Source organism: Lissotriton helveticus, chromosome 8, assembly GCF_964261635.1.
Source record: "Lissotriton helveticus chromosome 8, aLisHel1.1, whole genome shotgun sequence".
Classification (NCBI taxonomy): Eukaryota; Metazoa; Chordata; class Amphibia; order Caudata; family Salamandridae; genus Lissotriton; species Lissotriton helveticus.
Window position 1 is genome coordinate 977308113 of NC_136069.1, and position 15758 is coordinate 977323870.

Sequence of the window (15758 nt, forward strand, 5' to 3'; positions counted from 1 at the left end):
AGATTACGGCCCCCCAGAATGCACTGGTATGCTCCATGAAAGCAGAGGTTGAAATACAGCCTTCTGCATGCGACCCCTAGGAACCCACAGGGCACCTACTGCTGCACACACAGCACCGCCATGTTACTTATTCGAGAAGCCATGAGTTTGCCATGGACAGTACCCCACGTGTAATGCTATTTGATATGTTCGGCTAGGTGAGGGCGAACCAGGCAATACCAGAAATGTGCCTACACCACAAAGCCCCCTTTTCGAAGTTTTGAGTGTATAAGGCAATGGTGAATGTGTACCTTAAGTTAGAAGCACTACAAACGTATTTAAAAGAGAATTTATCAACATTTAGTTTTAAAACTCCCCCAAAACACTTAGTGGAATGAATGTTCTAATCCCTGTGCAGGAAAGCCATCATATGTTGGGAGGTGCAAGCAGTAGGACGGGGGATACATTATCCGACTGCCTGGAAGTAATTGTATACATGTTTTCAAACTAATGAGGTCCCGGAGAAAAGTGTTCTCACAAGACAGGCCTGGGATTTAATAACGCCCCCACCAAGCGCGGTACAATATGACTGTTCATACAGAGATGGGCTGCGCTGGAGCCCCTCAGACAGCTAACTACACCTCAGGCCCAGCAAAGGGAAGCTGTACAAGGGAACGTATGAAAAACGCGAACAATACCGCCAAACCGGGGCAGCCCGGACAGAAAGTAAAGCGCAAAACAGCAAACATTTAATTAGTGTCTTAATATCCTCCCCTCCGCCCCCCAAAAGCAAGGCTTTTTAATTACTGAATGTAGAACAGAATACCTCCGTGAAGCATTCATGTGCATCGGCCTATCAAACCATGTACTCAAATTAAATGTGTAATCCTTCAAAATGCCTGCTTCTAAATTAATGAGTTTAAGGAGCGTGGAGTTCACCTGAAAGGATATGGAGGCCCGGATCTCTTAAATTCGCGGTCTAATTGTGCTGGGAGTTGGTGAAAGGGTGTTCACAGGCGGGGAGAGTTTGGCCAGCTCCGACAAAGCAGCCCCCCACCCAAAAAAAAATCCCCTACTTCGAAAACCGTGAACAAAACTCCGTTTCGAGTCTACTAGGGTGGACTGTGGGGATACCAGGCGGTGCCACTGAGCTCGTTAAACATTAGCACGGCCTTATTTGCATTTCAGCAGACAAAGCTGTGTGGCACTGAGCCCCAGTCTGTCAGGGCCGGTCAGAGAGCGATATCCATGGGCCACTGTGAAGCAGACAGAGCATACGCCGGACATTACCAGAAACACCATCAGTGACCCCATGCACACATTTGTGCCCAGCAGAACACTAAACAGGCATGCTTACCACTAAGAACATCAAGAGGCAAAACACATAACTGACAACAACAAAACAAAACAAAAAACACACCGGACCCAGCCTCCTCCTTACCACCACCACAAGACTTCTTTGCACCTTCGTGTGCACAGAGCTGGTAGCATGCATTGTGTGGGCATGTGGGGTAAACTAGCGAGTCACAGAGTGAAAATATGCTCGTGAATTTGAGTGTGTGAAGTAAAGCAGTGAGTCATTGAGCGTGTGAGAGCATGCTTGTGATTGAGGGAGTTTATCGAGAGACGGTGCTACGGAGTCGAACGGGAAAACCTACAGCGGGAGGGGGGGCGGGAACGGGCAAACGGACAGCGGGAGGGGGGGCGGGAACAGGCTCACGGACAGCGGGAGGGACGGCGGGAAAGGGCAATCAAAAGGCATAGTTTATCGAGAGACGGTGCCACGGAGTCGAACGGGCAAACGGACAGCGGGAGGGGGCGGGGGGCGGCAACGGGCTCACGGACAGCGGGAGGGGGCGGGAAAGGACAATCAAAAGGCAGAAGGAAAGAAAAAAATAAAACTAAGCACTCACCTGGACTTCTTCCGGTGGTGGTCGGCCTGGAGGAATGACAAAAAAAAAGCTCCCCCCAAAAAAAAAATTAAACACGCCCACCGCCGCATGACGTAGGTAAAACTTCTACGGAACGCCCACAAATCTGTTCTGGCAATGACGGGCAGATCTCTGTTCCAATGGCTAGCCTCCATTTATGGAGCTAGCCAATGGAACAGAGAGGCGGGATTAGGCCAACATACTGTACTCAAAAGATTTCGCCTGCGCGAACGCTGCTGCGCAGCGGATCGCCAGGGGAAATCTAAAAAAGTGCTATAAGCATTTTTGTTACCCGATATACAACCAAGAAGACATTATGTACAACTGAATGACCTTATTAAAAAAGAATTAACATATGAAATGACTTCTAGTTTTTTTGTCCTTGCAAGCCTAGCAACCTCTGCCTGCCTGTTCAAATGCTTGTTTTTTAATAGCTGTTTTTATTATGGGGGTGATAACATAAACAACAGGAGGGCCGAGGTTGGGAAATAGTACCTGAATTACAACACAAGCAGCGGACGGTCACAGGGGATAATAAACAGATGCCAGATTCCAAGGGCAGACTGAGGTGGTGCTGAGGTGGTGGTGAGGTGGTGGTGTACTGGTGCCGAGGTGAAGTTCAGGTGATGCTGAATGATACTCAGGTGGTTCTGAGACATGCTGTGGTACTGAGGTGGTGGTATTGCACTGGTGCTGACTGATGCTGAGGTGATGCTGCATTGAAGCTCAGATGGTCCTGTGCTGAGAGTGGTGCTGCGTTGGTGCGGAATTGCTGCTGATGTGGGACTGCGCTGGTGCTTAGTTGGGCCTGCGCTGGTGGTGCAATGATGTGGAGGTGGTGCTGTGCGGATGCTGAGATGGTGCAGTGCTGATGCGGAGGGTGTGCTGTGGTGGTGCTCAGGTGATGCTGAGTGATACCGAGGTGGTGTTGAGTCATGCTGAGGTGATGGTGCTGCACTGGTGCTCAGGTGGTGCTGAGTGATGCTGAGTTGGTGCTGTGCTGAGATGATGATGCTGCACAGATGCTGAGGTGGTGCTGCACTGATGCGAAAGAGGTGCTGCGTTGGTGCAAAGTTGCTGCTGAGGTGGGGCTGCGCTGGTGCTGTTTTGGGGCTGTGCTGGTGGTAGTGCACTGATGCGGAGGTGATGCTGTGCTGATGCCGAGATGGTGCTGTGCTGATGTTGAGGTTGTGCTGGTGCGGAGGTGGTGATACGCTGGTGCTGAGATGGTTGATTTCAGTGTACATTTGAATTACATTTCACTGCTAGTTAGAGACCCTATGAGTGACACGATCATGGATAAAACCAAGCAATAACAACCATGTAAAGAAATAAATATAACAAATTACCCGCTTTAAGATATGAAAAGCTCCCCAAAAAAACCCATTAAAAACTGCTGTGAAACCCCTGGTATGGAAGGTCACTAACCATAGCGGGTAACCTTAGGACAGTGCAGGTCTGGAAGAACCAAAGGACGGTTCATATTGGGAAACCATTCTCATAACCACATTTGACAAGGCATTTCTTTTCTCTGCCAGCTGTTCTCAAGTATACAATGTTTTATTGATACAGCCGCCTCTCCATGCAATACCACAGTGCGACATCAGGCCAAGATTAAATCAGAAAGGATTAGAAATGCAAGCTGCACCTCATGGCCGGGGTATCTCAAACTACTCTATGACTTATTGTGACCCAAGCATTGCACATCCATGTTGGTTCTCCACAAAGGGCCCCAGGAAAATTATTTGTATACATACCAGAAGACTCTGTGTTCTTTCACACCATCATGAAGTCGAATTTAGTTTATTTTACAAACTACCTTAATTTAAATCATGAGTGAGTTGAAACGCCTTGCTGCTTGTTGCATTAGAGGAGAAGATTAGGTGACTTTAGAAACTGCTGCTCTTGCCAGTGTCAATAAATTAAACCAAGACTTCCATGAAATATATTGGTGCATTCGGTGAGCGCTAGTTTTTATTTGACATATTTGATTGGAACAGATTATACAAGACAATAACGTGACTTGGAAGTGAATCGCTGCCCCCGCTGACCAGGAAAACCACCCTTAGTGGAATGATTATTTAATGAAATTAAATTTGTACTTGTAAAGCGCACTTATACCCCAACTGGGGTGTCCTGGCGCTGTACGCATACCGCTGTTGTACCCTTCCTGGCTTTTCCCTGTGAAATGTCCACTCCTGGGCACCCGCAAGGTGAAGCCAGGCATCCCAGCGCTGTTGAGGCCGTTGTGGAGATTAAGCAAGCTATTTCCCAGAGTTGCAGAGTGGGACCCATGATTAGAATAGGCACTGAGGCGAGAATTATCAAGTCCGAGGAAATTGAGCCCAAGACCCGCCGAGGCGGGAATTGAACCCTGGTCCCGGGCCAGACCTCTGGATCAGGGTCTGCCGCTCTAACCATTGAGCCACACTTCTCCACAATTCTCTACATCATACACTCGCCCCATCCCGGTAATTGCCCTCACACCAGTAAAGCAAGCAAAAACCAAGCAATAAAAGACATGAAATGACGGCATGTGTGCTTGACCTACTGACTGTGAACTATACTGCTTATAGCTCGAGCAAGTTCTCTCTGGCACTGAATACTGCACAGATCTGCAGGAGTCCACACTTACGTGTGACTCTGTTACTTTTAACTGAAATACCAAGCTAGGAGCACATGCAGCACCCACAGAAAGTCAAGGCGGGGGGATAGGGAGGGAAGGCGGGACTTGGTCTCCACATAGAGTGCCATGGGACAAACTTCTAGGGCAGGGCCGGTCATTCAAAGAGGCACACATGTACTTTGTGGTTGCTGTGGCTCTGACGAAATTGAGCGAGGTTGATTGCACGTCCCGGGTGCAGCTAGTGTGGAAAGCCTTCAAAGCTGGTAAGGGGCTCACTCTGGCATGATCTTATTGTCCCAGCGCCCTGGTGGACTTAACTGTGATCATTCCAGGGCCATGCAGCACAACACCAGTCTTTCCGGGCTGTGCAAAGTCACCTTTCCTCCACCCCAGGCCCAGCTCTCAGACAGACTGCCTGGGGCACCTGGCAGAAGCAGATACCTAGTCCTGCCTATATTAACCTCGTTTAGTAAGCGCAACATTAAATATCAATGCAGTGATGCAACAATAAGCCTTAAAATGCATCACACTATGCCCCCAAATGCGAGGCGCTTGGCTGGGCTGGATACATGTGAAAAAAGTCGACTTTGACTTGCAGAATTTTACAACCAACAGCACACGATCGAAACCAGGACATATCTGGGGCTTTAAGCCGCTACTGTTCAATGTACTACTGTGGCGAAAATGAAAGCAGTGCCCCCTTTCATTGCCCTCACACATCCATCATGATTGCTATTTAGCCTTCTGCACTGAGTCATCACTAATAGAAACAATATGCCTCTTTAAACTTATATTTTTACAGCATCTAGTACACACACCCTCTACATGGTGCTTCAGGGAAAATAGAGAATAACTAGTTAAAATAACCAAGCTGCATCACTTCTTTCCTTACTGTGCGCTCCTCAGATATTGTGACTTACACCTGAATAAGTCACTCTCTGTAAAAGCCGTTTAAGAATGAAGAGTGGGGGTTATTCTGTTGATGGGCTGTGTAAACGTGGTTGTGGTTTTCTTGGTACTTTCCTCCATATAATATGGGAGTGTCCGGAAGTGGCTGTGTTTTGGACTCGAATACATGCTGTGATGACGGAGGTCACGGGTGTTGCACTGTCGCCTGAGGCCAGGCGTTGTCTGTTGAATGTATGGGAACCGAATGACTATGATGTGGCACAGACGCAGTGGGCGACCCTTGGGAATATGGTTGCCAAGAGAGATATTGCTCAGTTGTGGGGTTCCCAGAGGCTGCCCACGGTCTCTGCTTGGAAGGAGAACATGGACTGGTGTATGTTCAGAGAGAAGGGTGTATGTAGCGCGGAGCAGACCTAAGAAGTGGGGTAAAATCTGGGGTCAATGGAACTCCTACCGTGGAGATATTTGCACACCTTCCCTAGCAGATATTCCGGATGTACCTCTTTCCCCCTGACCCGACATTCCTCGGGTTGTTTAGCCTGTATATTTTTCGACTCTGGTTTCTCCCCTGCCCCCCCTCCTACATTAATGATTCACTGTATTATACTGTAATGCATTTTCCTTCCTCGTTGAACACATGTCCTGCTACACTGCTTCAATTGCCTTGTTTGTTTGCTCTTTGTCAATAATAAAAAAGAGTTACAAAAAAAGAATGAAGAGTGGGAGGGCGAACTGGCCCTCAAAATACGTCCCCTCCCTACTGTTTGTTTTATGTTCGCAGAGGGAGCGGTGGGGTGAAGCGAGACCAGCTGGAGGGGCATGGATACCAGAAGGACTTGCTTGACCAGTGGCTGAGGGAGCGTGGCTGCTCTGGAAAACAAGCAGCGGGGCAGAGCAACGGAGTGAGAGGGATAGGCGGCGTGACCTCCAATATAAAAGAATTAAGCACCGTTTAAATAAGCATCGGTCTGAAAGCATGCACCATGTAGATAAATGTAAAGTTAAGAATGGCCGCCATTCTAAAACATGAAGTGCGGAGACTGTGAGGCGGAGTACTGCTGATCAAATAAAAGGCGCACAGCTTCCAAAATAGAATAGTTAAAGTTGAAATCAACATTTCAACAAGCATTTGCAAAAAAGCACTGCGCTTTGTGTTTAATTAGCAACCTGATCCCCCACGAGGAATGCAGCTGCCACCCTGCGCGCCCCTGCTCGCTCCCGAGACCAAAACGCAGTGGGAGTCAACATTAAACAAGAAAGTGGGACATGCACCCGCCTTTAGCCATTTGCGTGCTTTCATTACTGAAAGACACACGCAAAAGCCAATCCTATGTGTGGGAGGAGTCAGACCCACACGGAGTAGTTTAGAGTGCTTACAAGAAGCCTCGCAGAGCAGCGCATGCACGCTGGCTCAGGCTCGACCTAAAAAGTGTGTGAACTGTTTAGATCAAATGAAAAATGCTTGGGAATGTTGTTTCCCTGCCCACTTCGAAATCTGAACTGCATGCTGTACACAGAAAACAAATGCACTCAACAAAAATGTTCTATTCTTGGTTTCTGGAGGTGCATGGGGAGTGGATGCCATTTAAATACAGTGACAAAGAAAGCTTCTCTAGGTGCTTACTCCATTTGCTTTGGATTCCAAAGCTATTGTTGAATTTCTTGAAGGAAAAAGTGAATGTGATCCTAGTGGTCCCCTGCTAGCCATGCAGAACCGGGTTTCCACTCTTGAATAGGATGGCTGTGCTTCCGCCTTGCATCCTTCCCTTATATCCTCCGCCACTGAGGGGGATGGACTTTGTCAGCCATCTGAAAGCCACCCTCTTGATCTGGAGATTGAAAGGCTGAAGCAGTTACAGAAATGCCTTTCCTCACAGGTTGTTGGGGCTGTTCCAAGTTTGAGAAGCCCTTCAACGTTTAAATCATATCCTAGAAATTGGTCTCAATTTAACTCTTGGTGCATTTCTCATAATGTCTGTCATTTCTTGTGCACTTTCTTCTGTTCTGGAGTTTTTGGTGGATTTAAAATGTCTCTCTAGTGTATCACATCTGTGCATCCTTGGGTAAGCTTTTGGCTCTTCTGTGTAGACAACCAGTTTTGAGCAATGCAGTAGTCTTGATCCTTAATGTTATTTTAAGGTTAATTCAAGGTTTCACTAATCTCAAAAGGGTTGATCTTCCTTCTTTCTTTACCACTCCTGTTTCCAAAGATGAAAGACTGCTTCATTTACTGGATGTTAAACATTTCTAGTTTGTTTACATTGACAAATACAGTAAGTACAGAAAATCAGACAGTCTATCACTTTTTTCTTACTTGATCAAGGTATGGAAGACTCAAAAATAACTGAGCCGGACAATCAAATAGATATTTTCTTTAGCTTAATCAAGTCAAGATCTTCTGTTCCCTAGTCATATTCAGGGTCGCTTTACTAGAGAAGTGGCAGCCTCACGGGAAGAGTTTCAGGGGGGGTTCCACTTGAAGAAATATACAGAGATGGAACTTGGGCATGTGAACACACGTTTGTCAGACACTACCAATTGCAGAATATTATCCAAGAAAGCAAAGTGGAATGGTGTCCAAGTTTTGCAGTCGGCAAAGTCCAAATCAATTTATATTGTAGTTGAATATAAGTTTTGATTTAGTTTATTTCATTAAAACCTCTGGGTGTTGAATCACATCACTTTATTTATTATGTATTTCCTGCTGTTTGTTGAGTGTGCACAAGCTTTAAAAAAAAGGGGGGCAGGGAAGCTTCTGTTGCCAAAGGCCCAACGGGCTTGGGTATACCTCAACAAGTGATGACTGGGACGAGGACAAAGAACGTAGAGGTACTGGCCTGATTAATTACCAGTAATATTCATTACCAGTAAGTGAGGAGCCATCAAATCTTCAATCAGGACTAGCAACACAAATCGAACACCTTCGATTATATAACATAAAGCAATAGGTCTGAATAAACAAGATATTGAAAAACTCAACAAACTCTTCTTAAACTGCATGCAAAAGCATTTTGAACCTAAAACCTTTTTCAATCCATATTGAAGGTAGAACTCGGGGCTCAATCGATGTGAACAAAAAATACCAATGACTTTCTGAACTATTTCTGTTACTGTGTAATCTCTGAAGGGAAAACTTCTCTGAAGGGAACCGAATTTTAAAAAAATCTTCAACTTTTCAGGTAATAAACACCATAACAAGGCCACCATTCAATTGCGACCGTGAATATATTTTACCAGCGCTTCCCATTCTCATGAAGAGGACCAGAACAGAACCTAAATTACTAATAAAAAAATATCTAAAAATTAGTCAATTTAAGAACGATATTGCTTAAACCCTGAAATATAAAAACATAAAATCAATCAATCAATCAATCACTCTCATTCAATCAATCACCCTTCTCGGATTTTGAGAAGCGCTCTACAAATCAACTGATCTGATGATTTGCTGCCTGCACACAAAACAAAACGTCAAGCCTTTCTTGACTGTAACATAAATTTACAATCAAAAAACCCTTTTCTAGGCAATCTGATGGAGCATAGAAGAAAACAGAGAAAGACACCCTATGTCGACTGTGCCTTTCTTATAACGCAACTAAAGAACATATTTTATGTAAATGTACCAAACTACACAATGCCCACAAGAAATACTTGAAACCTATTTTTAATGGTAACAACATCAAGATGCTAACAGAAGCCACTGTTGTGTTTTGAGGGAAGGACAGATAAAACGTTGTCTTGCACAATACGTTTTTGTACAACACAGAGAGCATGCAAAAAGGTTTTCAGATCAGTCGGAGTTTTTAAGAAGAAAAAAAGTACCAATGGCCACTCTGTTGATATTAGTATGGCATTTATGATTGTAGAATTACAATATGTTATATGAAATTGTTTTTAAAGGTGCATCAGTTACGCCAATTTAAATATTTTAAATTTCATTTTCTTTCAAAGTCTCATGTTTTTTATTAAGCATTTTGGGAAATAAAACAAGATATAAAACCTCGGAAGCAGAGTGGGCCAGAATATGGGAATCTGCCTCTCGACACAAAATCAGCCCTACATTATCCCAATCTAAATTCTGGCTTCTCCACAAAGCTTTTTGGACTCCTAGGAGACTCTTCCTGCACAACATCAAGGAAGATGACTCCTGCTGGAACTGCACGGCAGAGGGTGGGGACCTTGAACATCTAATATTCAAATGCCCCTGTGTGTCCGAATACTGGGATAGAATTTTCGAATTTATCACCAAAGTGCTGCATGTCTCGCTCCCGAGGGAATTTGCAACCTTAGTCATGGGTTTCACCAAAGCTGTTAACCTCAATGAAAATGATAAAGCCCTACTTGACTTACTTTTGACAGCAGCGGTCAAACTCATACTGAACAACTGCAAGGACACTGGCAAAGCTTCTTTCCCCCACTGGCTCAACTGGGTATCGAACCTCAGAGGAGCCGACAATATTGCGCTGGCAGCTACACCTTGGCGCCCCCCCTATAGGAACCTATGGTCCTCGCTGGACGCTCACTTCGACCTATTTAAACCACCATGATTATGCACATATACACCCTGCCCATAGTTCGGGCTGCCTACCTGCCCAAGCGACTATCCTCATTGACTTATATGACTACCTTGCGCCACCTATGACTGTAACCTTTGTAAATGTACTGATGCAATGCCTGTGCTTTACATTACTGTTTTTGTTTAAATTGATTATTGTTTTTCGTTCCTTATGTTAATTTAATTTACCCCTCCTTTGTTCCCGTTACTCTTGCGTACTTGCTCTTGTTGATACCGGAACCATGCATGATTTCTGCTCACGCCTGTAATGCTTACTCATCTCTCTCAATAAAAAATTCTTGTGAAATTAAAAAAAACAAGATATAATACTTGACTGTTTGTAAAAAGGTGACTTTGTTCATCAGTAATAGAGAATCCGAAGGTGGTCCAATGCCTGCCTTAACATTTTAGGGAAACGTTTACTAAACAGACGTCAAATTATAGTACAAGTCATACAAATCATTACATAACAGAACAAATCAATATAGAAGATAACAAAGAAGTAAATTAAATCAATTCAAGGCAAACATTTTCATTAAACTACATAAGAGCACTCAATACTGGCGCAAAGGTGAGAAAAACCAGAGCTGTGTGTTGCACGTTAGACAGCTAACTGAATTGCAGCTTCTCTTCTCTACACTGGACAGGGGCAAACCTATTTTAAGTGCTCTGGACATGCAAGACTAATATATAAAGCGTCCTGCTTAGTAGCATGTTCCAGTAAAATGAGATAAGTGGGCTGGAGTGTTGCCTCAGTAGGGTTTTCATCTGCATTACTGTTAGCTGACACTGGGCAGCTGAAACCAGAATGCCTCTTTATGTCTACTCGCTGATGTATTTATGAACAGTGAAGTAGCTGACTTGGGAAAGCAACTGCATCAGCAGTCAAAGTGCATAAAGAAAAGTATGGGAACTGTGATCCTGCAGGGGTATGATGGGGCTAATAAGAACAAAATATTCCATAACTATTTTTCTGGCCTTTCAATCGCAGTTAACTGCATATAAAATATAATGCATACATCTTATATGAAATCGACATCCATCTTAAATGTATCTGTGGGAAAAGCATTCTTCTGGAAGGCTAGATCAGTTGGTTAGAGCGATCACTTCAGATGTCCATGGTGTAACTGGATGGTCACCAATTTGAATCCTGGTCCGTGCACTGGCAAAACAATGACGTTTTTATAGTGCTAAATGTTCTGAGCCTGTGATATGAAGCAATGTGAATATGTGAGTCATTACTTCGAAAAATGAATTACACACAGTGTAAGAAAGTTGCGCACAGTATAACTAGGCTGTTGCAAAAAAACAACAACAACAAAAAGAGTGCTTTGAAACGTTTACAGTGATGTCAAAAGTTGTGTTTTTAATAAGCTTCATGTATCTAGGGCAAACCTTTCTTTTATAGGTGCTATTAAAAGGTCGAATTCCAGATTTCTCTCAAGAGCAGGCACCCCGGAGAAAAAGGATTGCTTCTCTATCTACCTTTCTGTCACTAGAGTAGAAGAGATCCTTTTCCCCTACTTTCAAATCATGGGCATTCAACCATTCAGTGTCGGATGTTTTTTTTTATGTTCAAAGTTAAGGGGGGGGGGGGGGGGGGTAAAGGGTTCTAGGCCTCAGCGAACCAATGGTAATAGAGCTAATCCGGTGGGGTTTCCTCGTTCGTGACAATGGGAACCTCTTCCGCATTATGATTAGAGTTCTAGTGAGAATATTGGAACGAGTAAGTATAGTAATCAAAAGTTCCTTGGAATCAAATCCAATATATTTTTGTGATGTTTCATAGCCTGGTGAGAACATTTTACAGCCAACATGTGTTTCGCCCCCTTACATCGGCCGTCTGGCCTGGAACTTCCTCAGGGCGTTTTGTAAATAGTAGCTGCAATAGAGTGGGAAATCGGTCCTTTCCCAATAGTTATAACAGTCTGGTAAGACGAAGATAATCACGCGCCCTTTGCAGTCAATCGGCATGTCAGCCAGTTTTTTAGGTCAAGCCTAGTGCAGCGCGCATGCGGTGCACTAGGAGGTGACCTTTAGAAATCGGTCTGCACTTTTCAAGCACTCCTGCTTGTGGTGGCATCCACCTTGCGGGAGCGAGCAACAGCGAGCAGGGGCCATCTGTTTGTAATTAACGTGGCTGTGCGCGCTTGTTTATATTTCTTTACTTTCCCTTCCACTGCCTGCCTCACCCTCCCTTGTCAACCGGTTCCTTTTAAATAACTTTGTGGCTTTTTGATCTCTGCCAATTTCTGTGCTACATATCTAGCATCTGTACTTGAAAAATCGTACTTTGTTAAACGTATCTGCTAGCATGTATTTTTGTATAGAATACATTAAAATAGGGGCTGCTCTCTACACACACAATATAAACAAGCGCTCTCACCTAGCACATGATGCCTCTCTTTTCAAGTTATAGGAAGGATAAAACTTAGAGTCAGCCCTGCTTTCATTTGAACCTGTGGCTGCTGTGTGCGCACAGATTTCTGGAGCCATCTGTTTTTGTGGCTTGTTGATGTCTGCCAATAACTGCTACATATCTAACAACTGCACTAAAAATATTCGGATTTTGACAAAAGTATCTGTTAGCATGTATTTTAGTATAATACATTAAAACGGGCTGCTCTATACAGCCACCATATAAGCAAGCGCTCTCTCCTAGCACATGCTGCCTCTCTTCTCAAGTTATAGGAAGGATAAAACTTAGAGTCAGCCCTGCTTTCATTTGAACCTGTGGCTGCTGCGTGTGCACAGATTTCTGGGGCCATCTACAATAACAACACAACTTCACAATACTGAAAAATATCAATCTATGGATATTAGCAATGAATTTCTAATGGACTGGTTTATGATCAATACAGATGTGAAAGACTTATCCGATGCACTTATGCCATATTTACCGTAGACATGTAAAGTAATATTTACAAAAATATTAAAAGATATTGCAACAGAATGAATATGTTTATAAAACATGTATAAATGTACATCATAAATATTTTTTTCACTCAACTTACTTTAAATGTACTAAAAATGTTAACTAAAAATTCTTGCAATAAAATTTCAACTAACATTTGTCAGATATTCCTGGACCAACCATTGCCAAAATCTTTGGTTACATACTTATAAGGTGCCAAAAAAACAACACATATTAGCAATGCCAATAGCTCAAAAATAAAATCCAAACTACCAAGCTCTAATTGGGTGTTTTATGTATGCTAAAAAATTATTACTGCACATTGCTCAGAAGGTACATTTTATATTTTTAGCCTTCCTGCTACTTTATCATTAAAACTAATTGTAAAGCTGTTCCACATTTACTTTTTAAGCAAAAAAAGCTAGAACAATATTTTTCAGTAGCCCACAATTCATTACTTTGTAGTAGTGTTTAGAAACAGTCATGCTATAAAAACATTGCCATAGCAAATAAGTCTCGCCTTTCAGAACATACAAGTATTTAGTTATGTAGCACAATATCCTTGGTGCAACAACATTAACTGTTGCATGGCTAAACACTTATAAGGTCCCAAAGGCGAGATCTGTTTGCCTATGCCAATGCTTGTTTATATGTGCAGTTATTTATTGTTGTTTGAAGAAGAAACATACAGTCAAGGTATAGTGCAATACATGCATGCCAGAATTGATGCAAACATGTGACAAGGTATATAACATGCACGTTAGCATGATGAAAACCACATGACAGTAATCATGACTGGAAAAGAACCGGAGAGAATACTCATAACAGTTTGAAAATGGGTGGAGGGTTGGTATCATTTTAATAAAAAAGTGTGTGAACTGTTTAGATCGAATGAATAATGCTTCGGGGTGTCGTTTCCCTGCCCACTACGACCTCTGAAATGCATGCTGTACACAGAAAACAAATGCACTCAACAAAAATGCGGTTTTAATAAAAACGTACAGCATCTCGATTTCCTTCTACTCGTATGTAAAATGAGGTGCAACCCTGCCATAGCAGAAACATCATCCTTCTATATAGCTCAGCTGCTAGTTGAATGAGCGGAAAACACTACCCTAGCTCAGTACCTGTCTGCTCGCCGTTCCACATTGTCAATCACACGCCGGGATGTCACCTGTGACATAAATGTTTTCCGTTTTTTTTTGTGCGAGATGCACGCCTCCTCGTGTGGTCGCACCTACAATCCCAGAAACAACGAATTTCAGGGCCAACTATAGAATCCCTACCTTTCAGACAAATTCGTGGTAGACTACAAGCACGGGTGTGACGACGGCAGTAAGACACCGAGAGTTAAGAAAGAAAAGAACGGCTACGCTAAGGAGCAGGGAGATAGGCACCTTCGGGTAAAGTCCGCGCTTTATAAAAATGCATTAAATACATAAATAAATAAATAAATAAACAACTGCACGCTTAACTATAGAAACAGAAAGAGGACCAAAGCCCTCGCACTCACCAAAGTCATACACTCTACAGATGGATAGTTACGCTAAACCGGAACACAGTTAACGTTTGCAGCTTCTGCAACACCGACGGGAAAGATCCAACAGCGAACAGATTCCTCCCTCTGATACCAAAACCTCCAACCTAGCCAGCACGTCGAAGAGGGCATAAACATCAACGAAAGACTTGCCGAACTACTGCAACCGCGGTATAGATGTAAAAGAAAGACTGAGGACTCGCAGAGGAAAAGGGCTTTCGCCCGGCTACCCCACGAGAGTGTGTGTGGGTGTTGTTTTTTTTTTTAGGTCGAGCGCAGGCAGTGCGCATGCGCTGTAGGCAAGCCCTGTACTATTCAGTAAACGAGGTAGCTCTAGCCTGCTTCTAACTATTTGTTCAGCCAGTGTCGGTCTTCTTTGCTGCCCTGTAATTGGTTTAGGCAGCCAATGTCACTTCTGGTTTGTTTTTTTACTGCAGCACTCACCAAGTACAATGTAATTAGTCTTAGACAGTGTAACTGTTATTTGGGGAACTCTATTTAGTTAATTGCATTGCTTCATGCTGTGTCAGTTCTCCATGAACGTCTGTGTCCTGGTCCCCACTGTTGTATCACCCTCTCCACCCGCCTATTTATTTATTTATTTTTGCGTGTTTATATAGCGCCAGCCGCGGTCGGTAGGGGAGTACCTGCCGGGGCGGTGACGTGGGGAGGGGGAGGGGCAGGGTGGGGATTAGTAATGTATGGATAATGGATGTTTGCAGGTAAGTAAACATATATATAAATCAAATGAATTTCGTTGCATGCACTGCATTGCATTTGGGGATGCAGTGCACACAACGAAATTCGTTTGATTTATTTATATGTTTACTTACCTGCAAACATCCATTATCCATACATTACTAACCCCCACCCTGCCCCTCCCCCTCCCCACGTCATCGCCCCGGCAGGTACTCCCCTACCGACCGCGGCTGTATAGCGCAGACTTTACCCGAAGGTGTCAGAGCGCTGCACAATAGGAACAGAACTGAAACATGAGAACAATACAAGTGAACAAATTACAAAAGCAAAAGTTACATTACATGAGGCAAAAGTGACAATCGTGAACAAACAAAATACAAGAGGTAGCAAACGGTGCATTACAGGAGGAAAAAATGACGTGTGCAGGTTACAAAAGCGTACAAAGTAAAAGTAGAGGTATAATACTGCAATAAATGGAGGACACTCAAGCACAAGAACAAACGTTACGTAGGCAATGGTGGCCCTTGTGCAAGTATCGAAAGCAAACAAAATATAAGAGGTATCAAACAGTGTGTTACAAGAGAACAGTGACGTGTACATGTTACAAAAGA

At 43.7% G+C, this 15758-nt stretch overlaps 1 protein-coding gene across 5 annotated transcripts in view; it reads right to left on the minus strand.

Moving 5' to 3' along the window:
• RIOX2 (ribosomal oxygenase 2) overlaps window positions 1-14703 on the minus strand; it is a 905982-nt gene extending 891279 nt beyond the window's left edge. For 2 of the 5 annotated variants that reach the window (XM_078657817.1, XM_078657816.1), the window contains exon 1: window positions 14425-14693. The gene's annotated coding sequence lies outside the window, so the exon portion shown is untranslated. Of the gene's footprint in view, window positions 1-14424 lie in introns of all 5 variants that reach the window. The other 3 variants (XM_078657812.1, XM_078657814.1, XM_078657815.1) reach the window with 2 other exon arrangements.
• Between the last annotated feature and the right edge of the window lie 1055 nt (window positions 14704-15758).